Source organism: Microplitis mediator, chromosome 5, assembly GCF_029852145.1.
Source record: "Microplitis mediator isolate UGA2020A chromosome 5, iyMicMedi2.1, whole genome shotgun sequence".
Taxonomy (NCBI): Eukaryota; Metazoa; Arthropoda; class Insecta; order Hymenoptera; family Braconidae; genus Microplitis; species Microplitis mediator.
In genome coordinates, this window is record NC_079973.1 from 14,777,578 (window position 1) to 14,792,673 (window position 15,096).

At 32.2% G+C, this 15,096-nt stretch overlaps 1 long non-coding RNA gene across 1 annotated transcript; it reads right to left on the reverse strand.

Moving 5' to 3' along the window:
• Positions 1-12,520: 12,520 nt before the first annotated feature.
• On the reverse strand, positions 12,521-13,618 carry LOC130668435 (uncharacterized). The gene is made up of 3 exons (XR_008990015.1): positions 13,151-13,618; positions 12,869-12,985; positions 12,521-12,778 (listed from the first exon to the last, which is right to left on the reverse strand). It is a non-coding gene; the product is annotated as an uncharacterized LOC130668435 (long non-coding RNA).
• Between the last annotated feature and the right edge of the window lie 1,478 nt (positions 13,619-15,096).

A 15,096-nucleotide genomic window follows, 5' to 3' on the forward strand; every position in this document is an offset into this window, starting at 1 on the left:
GATGTCTAGATACGAACTGATTAGCAGTCAACAACTTTGCAAGAAAATAATTTAGAGAGAAAATATACACTACAAACAAGAATGTAAGAAGCCTTGAACATTCCTACAGGAATTAAGATTTGATTGCTATAAGCCTGGAAAGTACGGAGAAAAACGTACTTAAATTTTACTAACTTCGACTTATAGAGATTTACTTTTAAAATTCGAGTTATAGAGTATAAATATGCCTAATCGATACCGGAAGGGAAACGATACTAAGTTCGAGTTACAGAGTCTAAATAATTCGAGATATCGCGTATTTAAGGGTTCAGCGGAAGGGAATACAATTTTTTTTCGAGTTACCGAGGATTTCGACTTAACGAGGTTCGAGTTATCGAGAGTCTACTGTATTTTTAAACTAAAATAATTTTTACATTTTTATTTGGGACCGATCATAAATTTTATTTTATTGTACTTTATGTTTTTCCTCAATCCGTCTATTCATGTAAATATCTGGCGACAAATTGTTTTACTATTTCAAATTTTATAGTTTACTCATGTTCTTTCCCTTATCCTTGAAATCTTTTAAGCTTATATTTTTTTTTAATCCTCTAAGTACCTTTCCTATTTTATTGCCATTCCCATCTTGTCACAACATGGACGAAACTCGTCATCGGGATCTACCACTTCCACTGTCCTTATCTTTTCAACTTTTATTCTTAAACACACCTACTACCTAATTAGCATAAATTTTCACCAATCAACTAAACACTACATCCCCCAAACCAGAAAATTATCCTGCCCTCTGTTCTGCAAGAGTGGTGCCCCATATAGGAAGAAACAATAGGCCCAAGCTTGGCCGAGGCTTGGCGCAAGACTTATTAACTCTGGGGAAAGCTTGAAATCCAAGCTTGGCCCAAGTCTGTCTAAGCATCGAAATGATAACACCCAGCCAAGCTTGGGTGACAGTGTTGTGCCAAGACTGCATCTTAGTATTGGCCCAATATCGAGAACCAGTGTTGTGCCAAGACTGTTGCTAAATAAGCACCTATGCTCATTATAAATAAATTAAAAAAAAAAAAATATTAGTAGACATGTGCGGGATGGTAACATCTGGAAATAAATTTGTACACAGAGAAATCCGGTGGATCGATGAAACTAATTTTTTTTTTTGCATTTGCTGGGTCTCGAACCTGGTCCTTCATGACTGCTAGGCAAGCGTCTTATCCACTAGGCTGTTACGCTATTCACAGAAGCCAGGGGTTTTTAGGTACCATTTGTTATTTAGACTGGTAAACTAAGGCTTGTCACTTGTATAATGGCTGAACCTTGTCCCAAGACTGGCAAACCAAGGCTTGTCACTTGTATAATGGCTGAACCTTGTCCCAAGACTGGCAAACCAAGGCTTGTCACTTGAGCATTGGCTCAACCTTGTCCCAAGACTGGCAAACCAAGGCTTGTCACTTGAGCATTGGCTGTATCTTGGCCCAAGACTGGCAAACCAAGGCTTGTCATTTGAGCATTGGCTGAACCTTGTCCCAAGACTGGCAAACCAAGGCTTGTCACTTGAGCATTGGCTGAATCTTGTGCCAAGATTGGCAAACCAAGGCTTGTCACTTGAGCATTGGCTGAATCTTGGCCCAAGACTGGCAAACCAAGGCTTGTCACTGGAGTATTGGCTGAACCTTGTCCCAAGACTGGCAAACCAAGGCTTGTCACTTGACTATTGGCTGAATCTTGGCCCAAGACTGGCAAACCAAGGCTTGTCACTGGAGTATTGGCTGAACCTTGTCCCAAGACTGGCAAACCAAGGCTTGTCACTTGACTATTGGCTGAATCTTGTCCCAAGACTGGCAAACCAAGGCTTGTCACTTGACTATTGGCTGAATCTTGGCCCAAGACTGGCAAACCAAGACTCGTCACTTGAACGTTGGTCGGATCTCGGACCAACCTTGGGAGGCCGAACCTCGGTAGCCCAAGTATTGTGCCAAGACTGGCCCCGTTGTATATATTTTTTTTCCTACAAGGGTGCATCGGTACGATGACCAACGACAGTTTATTACCAAGACAACTATCTATCTATCGAGTCGGTTACCAAACTTATCACTTAAAATATTTTTGTAACTTAGTGCGGAGTTATAAAGAAAACCCAGAAAATCAAATCTACAGTTTTCATTAAAATTAGAAAATATCACCTTTCTTATTTAATCGTCCAATCGCATATCATAAATCAATTATCATCCAGTATCAAAACATTTATCAAACATTTATCAATAATAATAAAAATCTAATTTAAATATCTACATTATGGTAAAACATAATGCTGAATAAACAGTCAAATTTATTTATAGGTGTAATAATTATCATGGATTTATGCAGGCAACAAAATGTGTGTACGGCAATAGGTTTTCTAGCAGTTACATTTTTTCTTCATTCAAAACCCGCTCCAGTGTAGATGAATATGATAAGAAAATTATCTCTGTAGATCTACAGGACCATAAAAAAGTACGCAATGGCACGAGTTTTATTCAAGAGTAATTATTAGTTAATTAGATATTGATGACTCGGTGTTCAACTTAATGTCTCCCTGGCGGTTTTGAATCACCCTGGAAACACCCTGGGAGTGGAAACAGGGTGGAATCACGGTGGATCCAGGGTGGTAACACGGTGGGTTTGTGCCATTTTACCACCGTATATACACGGTGGTTACACGGTGTTTCCACGATGGTTACACGGTGTACCCACTATGATTCCACGGTGTATGCACCGAGATTCCACGGTGATTACGCGGTGCACGTGGAATTAGGGTGGGTACACCGAGTAACTACCGTGGAATCACGGTGATAAAATGAAAAAATACCCACCGTGAATCCATCGTGATACCAGGGTGTTTTCAGGGTGATTCAAAACCGCCAGGGCTGTGAGCAGTTTTTAAAATTATTAACGTTAGTTAAAAATTTTGAGCCTGCAATAAAAGCCATTAGTCTATGGGAAAATTATCTCTGTAGATCTACAGGACCATACTCGTACGCAATGGTGCGAGTTTTACTCAAGAGTAATCATTAGTTAATTAGATATTGATAACTCGATGTTAAACTTGATGTCTGAGAGCATTTTTTACAATTATTAAAGTTAATTAAAAATTTTGAGCCTGTAATGAAAGCCATTGGTCTATGGGAAAATTATCTCTGTAGGTCTACAGGACTATACTCTTATGCAAGAGAGCAAGATTGAATTAAGAGAAATTAATAGTTAATTAGATATTAATGGCTCCATGTTTAATTCAATGTCTGTGGATGTTTTTGATAACTATATTAAAGTTAATTAAAAATCTTTGCCTGTAGTAAGAGACATCTCGGTCGGCAAAAAGTTATCATAAAGATAACATTTTTTGGATCTGATAACTTTAAGACTCCCCGAGTCAAAATTAAAAAGGTAATTTGAGCCTCCAAATCCTACATGAGGGTAAGGAGGTTCAAATCATCTTTTTAGAATATGAAGATCCATGCATTAAAAAGGTAATTTGAACCTAAACGTGGTAACTTTGTCCGCTTTTACCAAGTTTAGGTTCAAATCATCTTTTTAAAAAGGTAAAATAAGCCTCCAGAGCCTAAATTTATAGATCGAGAAAGACTCTCATCGGATCGCGTACAATTGGTAAAGAAACAGAAAGGAAAAGGGGGCCACTAATTAGAAATGGCTGCCATGATCGAAAAAAATTTGAAATTAAAAATTCCAAAAATAATTTCTTAGCAATAAATGTTTTGTTGTGAGTTGAAAAATAACAAAATTTAAAATATTAATAATAATAGCTAAACTTATATGAGTAGGCGTTCGAATAGAATAGTACTATGTCATTCGAAATTCGAATTGAATAATTAGAGCCTTTGACTTATTAGTATATGATCAATTAATTATTTTACGCGAACAATAAATACAAACGAAGTAATGGAAAACGGAAACTGCCGAAGAATTTGAAAAAACCTGCTGAAAAATAATCTGCTGCCGCCGGGATTCGAAACCACGACCTTACGAATATGAAGCACAACCACTGCCGCACTGCTACTCGGACGTTCACGATCAGTTGGAAATATCTTTATGTATAAGAATAATATCATGCTAAAGAATTGAGCTCATTCGAAGTTACAGATTAAAAGTATGGTAGGCCATGGAGGGTTAAAATACCATTTTAAAAAGGTGATTAAGTCCTCCATGCGCTTCGTTTAGGACATCGAGGACTTAAATAGCATTTTAAAATAAATGGTAGGCCATGGAGGGTTAAATTACCATTTTAAAAAGGTGATTTACTCCTTCATACGCTACTTTTAGGACATCGAGGACTTAAATAACATATTACATTCAGCGGCAAGTGCAACATCAAAAGAACTGAGGCTTTGGAGGCTCAAACTACTGTTTTAATTTTGACTCGGGTCATCTTAAAGATAACATAAAGATATCAAAAAGATATCTAATTCGTCACCTACTGACATCTTTTAGATCTCTTCGAAAAGTTATCAGAAAGATAACATTTTTTTTATGTCTAAAAGATAGCGGATCAATAATACAATAAAGTTATCTTCAATTAGATATGATTTTGAGGTTACTTAATAATATTTAATATTCAAAAATTTTTTGGTTTTTATTGTTCATTATTCATAAGAAAGTAATTCATTCAAAGTTACATAATAATTTAAGTATAATTACTAATAATAATTTAGTTTTGATAATAGTACTCATAATAATAATAATATCAATAAAATAATAATAATGATAATAACAATAATCTTCAAATTCACTTCAACTTATTTATCACCATGATCATTATTGTCACCACTATTATCGCTGTTATTATTTATACTGTTATTTTTAGTATAATCCAATTGACATTTCCCATTAACTTCAAAGTTTAGTATACCCTAATTATCAAAAATTATTTGAAATGATACAAAACAATTTGAAATAATTTAAAACAATTTTAATCGACTTATATATAGATATACACTTTAGCATGGATTAAATCACTTTTCTGATTCAGGGTAACGATTGAGGCTTAATAATCTGAGGTTCCTAGAGATTAGAACTGTTTATTGAATTATTTAAGAATTTTCATAAACGTTCATTTCCTTGGCTCGTAAATAATTCTTTAAATGTTTTTCTGAAGGACATTTTCTATCAAATACTTTTTGCACGTGTATCTATTTTGTAAGTTAGACTAAACTAAACATATGTTGTATAATATATATGAATACCAAACATCAGCTGATAAATTTAGGTTTTGATCAAATGTTAACAAAAAGATATCTTTTTCATCTCATTATAGGACATCTACGGAAGTCATCATAAAGTTATTTTTTAGATCTCGATAAATCGATATCCGTAAAAAGTTATTGTCAGAAAGATAACATTTGTCTGGTCTCTCAAAGATATCTTTCTTAAGATAACATAATGATGCCTTTCTGACATGGATGCCGAACGGGATTAGGGAAGAGTGGGGTCAATTGAACCGAAAATACTTTAACATTTTTTTTTTAGATGAATAAAAACAAAATGATAACTTTTTTAACTTCCCACTAAGAAAATTGTAAATTTTCAAAAATTCGGGAAGTTATTGGTTTCGGTCCGATTTACGAAAATCGAATTTTCATCAGATGTCGACGTTTTGAGGTCCTAGGAAGCTATTCTGACTAATTTCACGATGATGTCCGAGTGTATGTATGTATGTATGTACGTACGTACGTATGTAAATACCTGTATCTTTTGAACGGATGAACCGATTTTGAACTTTAAGGTGTCATTCGACGCGGCTTGTCAATATCTTGAAGGTGTGAGAAATTGAGCTTGATCGGTAGGGCTGGTTCAGAGATATTCCAAAAATAAAATTTTTTCAAAAGTGTTTTTTTTTTATAACTTTTAATGTGCTCGATGGATTGATTCCAAAATGGACTGGGCTCTAGAGCTTTATAAGCCGCGTCGAATGCCACCTCAACCATCAAAATCGGTTCATTCGTTCAAGAGAAACCGTTGTCGAAAGAATTAAAAAAAAATTTATTTTTTATTTTTTTTGAAATATTTCAAAAACGACTCGATAAATCGAATTCAAAATTCGACCAGCTTTAGAACTTGATAAAACGCGTCGATTGCTACCTTAACCGTCCCAATCGGTTTATTCGTTTGAGAGATATCATTGGAGAAAAAATAGTAAAAAACTATTTTTTTCGAAAAAAACGGCATACAAAAGTATTTTCGAGCTCGAAGAGCTCGAAAATGTATTCACGACAAAGTTTCCGATCTCAAAGAGCTCGAAAACAGCGGGAAGTTTTAGGGCTGGCCCGCAGGATCAACCGATAGACAGATTTTTTTTTACGAAATTATACTTTATTATATAGACTATCATTCCTCATAAGCACATAACTTAACAAATGATGAAAATTTTTAATAAATACGAAATTAAACAACTGCATCAAATGGTTCAATCGTCCCCTTTGCGGGGGCAATTGAACCACTAGTCGGGGACAATTGAACCAAGAGTATAAGAACCGCACAAACGAATGAATTTCATGAATAATTTACTATTCATTACAGCTTAAATCTTAAATTACAATACTTCTAATAATATTGATTATTTTATATAATATTATATGTTATAACAATCACTTCTACAACTTCTGTCAATATAATTATTTTTTTTCTTGGTTGGTTTAGCTTTTTTTCACATTCAGTCAAGATGCGCGTGCATGTGTGATGCTCACTGGTCTGGTGGTTCGTGTGGTTCAACCGTCCCCGAGAGTACTGACCCTATCCAAAAATTCCCATAGAATCCACTCAACTGCGACAAAAACCGCATAGAAACCAATACGGTCAATAGGATTATATGCGGTTTTTGTCGCAGTTGAGTGGATTCTATGGGAATTTTTGGATAGGGGATTCAATTGACCCCATCCCTGATTAAACAAAATGATTAAAAATGATTTCACACGTTAAATGTCCATAAGAGACAGGATTAGAAATGATTTGAAGGATTAAAAAGTATTTAAAATGATTAAAAAACAAATCATTTTAAATCATTTTTAATCATTTTGTTTAATCAGGGATATGATTATATTGAAATAATTAGTTTAAAAAAAATATTCAAGAACTATTTTACTATATGTAAAGTTAGAAATTTATGACTAATATATATGAAAGAAGGTATCCCTGATTAAACAACTGAATTCGATCAAATCAAACAGAATTAAATTTTTAATTCTATTTAATTCAGATAAGTTCTGTTAATTCGGTACCTAACTTAAAAATCAGTTCTGTCTAATTCGGCAGGAAAACCACCTTAGCGGATCCGAATTACGGTAAATACAGTGATTTACCGTAATTTGCCGTAATTTACGGTGTCTGGCAGAATTACCGTAAATTACGGTAATCTACGGCAAATTACGGTAAATTGCCGTAATTTACGGCGAAATGCCGCAAATTTGCGGTAAAGCTGCGGTAAATTTGCGGCAATGTTGCGGTGAAAGTACGGTAGTTTACGGTAAAAATGCCGCATTTTCGCCGTAAAGTTGTGGTAACAGTGCAGTACTTTACCGTAGAAGTTTTGTAAAATTGCGGTATTTCACCATATAATTGCGGTAAATTTGCTGTATTTTACTGTAATGTGAAGCTTTTCACTGGAATGTCTGTTGATAATCGGATATTTGACTGTAAACGACTGTCTTTACTTGACATTTCGGTACCGTGTCTTTAAGATTTGGTATTGTGTAGTGCTGGATATTATTCAAATCGTAAAGAAATCTGTTCTCATCAGTGTTGACCGAACTTTCAAATTGTAGATCTACATTGATATCATTACAAGTATTCAGATAACTTAGATTTTCTCACATTAAAGGTATAGATTAGAATCTATACAATTTAATAATTTTTTAATTTTTCGATCTACTTTGATTTTTTCTAATAAATGTAAAAAATTAATAATTTGATCTACATTCATCAATATAGAAGCCGTTTTTTTATTCCAGTATATTTACGCTATTTTTCCCGTAGTATGATCTTATTTTGCGGTGTCAGATGTTAAAATACGAGAGTGGATTTCGAAGTGTCAGGACCCTACTGGTTTGCCAGAAGTTTATTCGTTTTTTGCACGCCTCATATCACGAAGCGTTTGAGGTAGTGCTCTACTCTCAACACGTCAAGATCAAGCAATGTTTTAGATTTTATTTTCTTCGTTCAATTTATCGAAACCCTAGCAGATCCGAATTACGGTAAATTACAGCAATTTACCGTAAATTACCGCAACTTACCGTAATTTCGCCGAAAACCTACGGTAATTTACCGCGAATAACCGTAAATTGCGGTAAATTACCGTAGATTTTCGGCGAAATTACGGTAAGTTGCGGTAATTTACGGTAAATTGCTGTAATTTACCGTAATTCGGATCTGCTAGGGCAGAATTTGTCAAAATTAAAACGAATTTAAATAATTCTATTCGGTTTAATTCTGATTAATTCGAAAATAGTTCTCCAATTTCTGGTTCTAAATCCGAATGAAACTGAATTAAAACGAATTTGAAATTTTTAAATCGGTTTTATTCTGTTTATTTCAAATTCAAATTTTCAATTCAGTTGAATTCTGTTTTGCAGAATTCGACAAAATATAACAGAATTAAAATTCTTAATTCGGTCGAATTCAGTTGATTAATCAGGGATTACAAAAAAATTTTAAGATGACATTTGATAATTAAAAAATCCCTGATTAAAAAAAATGATTAAAAAGTATTTAAAATGATTTGTTTTTTAATCATTTTAAATACTTTTTAATCCTTCAAATCATTTCTAATCCTGTCTCTTATGGACATTTAACGTGTGAAATCATTTTTAATCATTGTTTTTAATCAGGGATTATTAAACAATTTGTCAAGAGCTGAAAAAAAAGTTCAGATGCCTAAAAACACAAAAACTTGAATTTTTTGAGATAAAATTATCATACTGGTTCAAAACTTTGGTCAGACTAAAGGTTTAGTGTATTGAAATATCATTCCAAGAGAATGACTCATTCATCAATTTTTTTCGATTTTTTAAGCTTACTGGTTCAATTGCCCCCACTCTCCCCTACTCTATCCCGGGTCAAAAATAAAACTTGATTTAAACTTGGTTTACCAAGTCGAAATTTGGAGCTGTTTTTTATAAGACAAACTTGACTTTTTTTATGGAGATATGAAATACATTGAGTTTTGGACTTGGTTTAGACTTAACTGGCTGACTTAGTCACGATTTAAGAGAAAAAAGTTGAAATCAAGCCGAAGTGACTTGGTTTAGACTTATTCGACTTAAAATAAAAGGCAGAAAAGTCTAAATCGAGTCAAAACTGATTTGATTTAGACTTATTCGACTTAAATTATAAGGCAAAAAAGTTAAAACTAAGGTGAAATAATTTTTATATATTAAGGCGAAAGTAAGGCGTATAAATAACTTTTTTTCGACTTGATTCAGCAAGTCAAAAGTAAGGTGAATGATTGTCGTGCTCAAAGTAAAGAAGAATAAGTTCAAACTAAGATCAAAAAATACAAATAAGTTGAAATAAATTGAAACTAAGATGAAAAAAGTCAAAAAGTTGAAAAAAATTTAATTTAAGTCAAAAAAGTCGAGATCTTTTGGAAAAGTCGACGGCAAATCGATAACTTCGAAAAAAAAATAAGGTAAAGCGAGCCTGAATCAAGTTTTATTTTTGACTCGGGATGTCATAAATGATTCTGTAGTCTACAGACCTGTACTTTTATGCCAGAGAGCAAGTTTCAATTAAGCGTGATTGAAAATTAATTAGATATTAATAGCTGAATGTTTAATTCAATGTCTGTAGATATTTTTAATAACTATTAGAGTGAATTAAATATTTTGAGCCTGTAATAAATGCCATTCGTAGATGTGAAAATTATTTCTGTGGATCTACAGGCCCGTACTCTTATGCAAGAGAGCAAGGTTTAATTGGAAGAAATTCATAGCTAATTAGATATTAATGGCTGTCGGTTTAATTCAACGTCTGGGGATATTTCTGAGAACTATAGAAGTGAATTAAAAATTTTGAGCCTGTAATGAAAGCTATTGGTCTATGGAAAAGTATTTCTGTAGATTTACAGGTCCATATCCTTATGCAAGGGAGCATGTTCTAATGAGGTGAAATTATTAGTTAATTAAATGTAAATGGCTCTATGTCAAAGTTAATGTTTGTGTGTATTTCCGATAATTATTAAAGCTACTAAAAAATTTGATCCCTGAAAGAAAACGCCACTAGTCAATGGAAAAATTAATTCTGTAGATCTACAGACCTATATTTTTATCCAAGAGTGCGAGTCTTAATTGAGAAAAATACATAATTGATCAAATATGAATATCTTTATGTTCAATACAAAATCTGTGTGTATCCTTGATAATTGTTACACATATCAATAAATTTTAATCTTGCTATCGAAGCGATTAGTGTATGTAATAATAATTCTGTAGATGTACAGGCTTATATTTTGTACACGGCAGCGGCTTTGGAATTTATATCGCATACATACAATCTTTCTTTTTCCTCCCCTCCAATCGTTCGCTCATTTACTTCGAGCTATTTCATTTAACTCAATTTTTCGATTTTTACTCGCCATCTATTTGCTCTCTGACGAAACTTTTCCACCGACTGTTTTATCGTATTTTTAGAGTCGATAATGTAGAAATTTTTTTGCATAGAGAATTTAATGCATAGAGTTGTTAGTCTGCCGTTGTTAGTCTGCCTTAATTTAAATATTTTCAATATTTAAATTTATTTTCTGTTTTACCAACTTTGTTGATAGTCTATCCCCACCTCGCAGGTTTCTAGATCGGAACCTACATGTGCCAACTTAAAAAAACGCTTAACGAAATACCCACTGGGTAAATGCGCCAGACCCAAAATAACTAATTATTTTGTTTTTTTAATTAGTTTTTTTCGCAAACATAATAAACCCCGGAAGATTCGTTTTTGACTTTTCTTATTCAGAATTTATCGCCCTTTAATTTAATACCAGTCATCATATAGCTTTACATTAATAGATTAAAGTTTTTTAATGAAAATACACGGTGTCTCGGCATCCCTATTGTTATTTTATTATTTATTTAAAAAACTCGGCCGAATTGAGCTCTTTTATTATTATTTTCGTGATCTACGGAATTTTTTACATAATATCGATAAAAAAAAATCCACTTATTAATTTCCACCAAACTCGGTTAAGAGTAAATTAAGTGGACCATCATATTCAATCATATATGTACAGTAGTTTTCTCACATCCGTCAAAACTAAATTTAAAAAAATATTTTTATAAATTCATCAAAAAGAGCTGTACTATGCTAGCTATTATTCGGAAAGTGAGATACTTAAATTATTAACCATTGGCTTTATTCATCTTCTTTCAGGCTCGTACTGATACATTTTTGAGTAATTTGACAAAAATGATGAATAGTTATGATTTTTAAAATTGCTGAGCTGAGCAAAAAAAAAATCTGTCTATCGGTTGACCCTGCGGGCCAGCCCTAAAACTTCCCGCTGTTTTCGAGCTCCTTGAGCTCGAAAACTTTGTCGTGAATACATTTTCGAGCTCAAGGAGCTCGAAAATACTTTTGTGTGCCTTTCTTTTCGAAAAAAATAGTTTTTTACCATTTTTTCTTCAACGATATATCTCAAACGAATAAACCGATTGAGACGGTTGAGGTGGCAATCGACGCGTTTTGTCAAGTTCTAAAGCTGATCGAATTTTTGAATTCGATTTATCGAGTCGTTTTTGAGATATTTCAAATAAAAAAATTTTTTTTAATTCTTTCGACAACGGTTTCTCTTGAACGAATGAACCGATTTTGATGGTTGAGGTGGCATTCGACGCAGCTTATAAAGCTCTCCAGTCCATTTTGGAATCAATCCATCGAGCACATTAAAAGTTATTCAAAAAAAACATTTTTAAGAAAATTTTATTTTTGGAATATCTCTGAACCAGCCCTACCGATCAAGCTCAATTTCTCACACCTTCAAGATATTGACAAGCCGCGTCGAATGACACCTTAAAGTTCAAAATCGGTTCATCCGTTCAAAAGATACAGGTATTTACGTACGTACGTACGTACATACATACATACATACACTCGGACATCATCTTGAAATTAGTCAGAATAGCTTCCTAGGACCTCAAAACGTCGACATCTGATGAAAATTCGATTTTCGTAAATCGGACCGAAACCAATAACTTCCCGAATTTTTGAAAATTTACAATTTTCTTAGTGGGAAGTTAAAAAGGTGAAGAAATAAATGTAGATTTTGAAATTAATTAAATCAGTATGTTATGGATTATACGAAATTGAAAAAAATAATTATACCTATATATTTAGGTGAATATTTTTTTCAAAATTTTTTGTCACAGTAAAAATCTAAAACGAAATTCAACGATTCAAATAGTTCCTGCTAATGAAATTATATGAAATTATAGAGACATCAATAAAGTCAAGATATAAAATAAATAAATTCTATCATACTTATTAATAATTTTTTATTGTCAGCTTTATTAGTATAAAATAGTTTTAATGAAAATCTATTTACATATGTAATAAAATAAATAATTATATACACAATTATAATTTATACTAAACAATTATTTGGGTACTTATGAGCGCCACAGGAATATTAATAGTTTTTTATACCTTTTTTTAAGTAAGTGGGATTGATTGGATCATATTCACAAAATCCCAATTTCAGCCATGATAATTTATTACAGTAATGAAAGAAATCACAATCACACGACGACTTACACTGCCATTATGAAACAAAGCAAAAAAAATTAACACGAGAATAGTTTAACTAATTTTTTTTTTTAAATAAAGGAAAAAAAGGTATACATACAAGTTTAGCATATCCCGTTTGGATTTCGAATATCATGACTATAGCTAATCCAATTAGAAGAATTGAAGAAACTTTAATCGACATATTTTGATCGATAAGTTATAACACACGAGCAAACTGCAGTAATTCAACATCATAAAAAATTAGTAATTAGCATAAATTTATTGATCTTTAAAATTAATAATTAAGAATTATAATCAGCATAAATTGAAGTTATGAATTGAAGCGTAAAAAATGTTAATAATAAAAAAAAAGTAAAATTTTAAGTTAGAATTAACTTACAAAAGTACTATTGATGAACAATGTCTTTACAATATTACCTTACTGTCTTACTCACTTGTAGGATAATTTTTTTGATTCACGCATCGTCTCACTTATCTTTTATATAAATACATATATACATATGTGCTATATTTAGAATCAAATTTACGTATCCAATTCAAATATATGACGCATGTAACACATTATTAAACTTAAAATTTATTGAAAGAATTATTTATCTCTCCAAATGTGTCATTAAATATATTCGTTGCTAATTAAAAAACGGAAGATATATTATAAAACGTCACGTTTATTTAAACTGATTATCAGGGTAATCGTTTATATTAATCTTTGAGTTATCGTCAGTATGCTTATGAAGACCTCGAAGTTGTCATTTTACAGTTTTTTAATCGTTTATTTCTTCAAGCAGAATTTCAATCAATAACTTTAGAATAATCGACATTCAAAACTAAACAAACTAGAAATAAAGACTTTCTCATTGTTTTTTTTTAACTTCCCGCTAAGAAAATCAACGATTTCCGAAAAATAGGAAGCTATTCTGACTATTTTCAGAATGATGTCCGAGTGTCTGTATGTGTGTGTGTGTGTGTGTGTGTATGTGTGTGACCGGTCTATAACTTTTTAACTAATGAACCGATTTAGATGGTTAAGGCGGCAATCGAAAGAGCTTGTTGGCCATCAACTTTTCTGGAAATTTCAGATCATTTGATCAAGTAAACTCGAAAATATTGGTGAATTACAAAAAAAAAATTTTTTTTTTTTAGTTTTTTATTGATTTCTCAGAAACGACTTGAACGATCGACTTCAAAATCTAATCAGCTCTAGAACAATAAAACACGTCAATTGCCGCCTTAGCCATCTCCATCGGATAATTCGTTCGAGAGTTATCGTGGGAGAAAGAAATGGTAAAAAACGGTTTTTTGCAAATATCTTTTAAATAACTGAACCAAATGATTTCAAAATCTGATCAGCTTTAGACTTCATCAAAACGGGTAGATTACCACTTCAAACATAAAAATCAGATCATTTATCAAAGAAATATTGTGGGAGAAAAAAATGCTAAAAAACGGTTTTTTCCAACTATCTTTGAAACGACTGAACCAATCGATTTCAAATTTCAATCAGCTCTAGAATTCAACAAAACGCGTCGATTGTCACATTAAACGTTTAAATCTGTTGATTAGTTCAAAAGACATCGGCGTCAAAATGTTAAAAGAATAACATTTTACGTTATTTTTCACGGACTAGTCATAATATAATGTACTCTAGAATATGTCCAAAATCATACCAACTCTTTGTCTCAATGGTCTCTTTCGATCCCCATAAAATTTCATCTAACTGGTTCTTTAGTTTGAATCATATTATCAACAAAAAATTGAAAAAACACAGTTTTCAATATTTTTCGCGGATATTTGATATATTATTGCTCTGATCTGAGTCAAAACTCATTTAAATCTTTATTTTTATTACTGAAATTGATTTCTACCTCAATTTATTTATTTTATTAAACATAATCAGAACTAAAAATTTAAAAACCTCATGTTCATTAATGATTTTCGATTCTTAAATTTTCAAACTCTAACATAAAACGTAACTTGGTAGAGCTTAAAAGACTGATAAAAAAACAATTGCACGTAAAAGCATTTTCGAGCTCGAAGAGCTCGAAAATGTATTCACACTAATGTTTTCGAGCTTCTTGAGCTCGAGAATAGCGGGAAGTTTTGGGACTGGCCCGCAGGGCCAACCGACGCCCAGATTTTTTATTTTTTTTTTCAAGTCATACTTTAATTTTCCGTGTAATGCAATATCTTTCATCTTTTACTGTTATCAGATATGATTTTGTTAATTAAACGTCATTAGAATACGTTGTAAAAAGTATGCACAAAAAAATTACTTTAAGCTTCTCAGATGCATTTATAATAACTTTTTTCTGTCAGATTTTAATT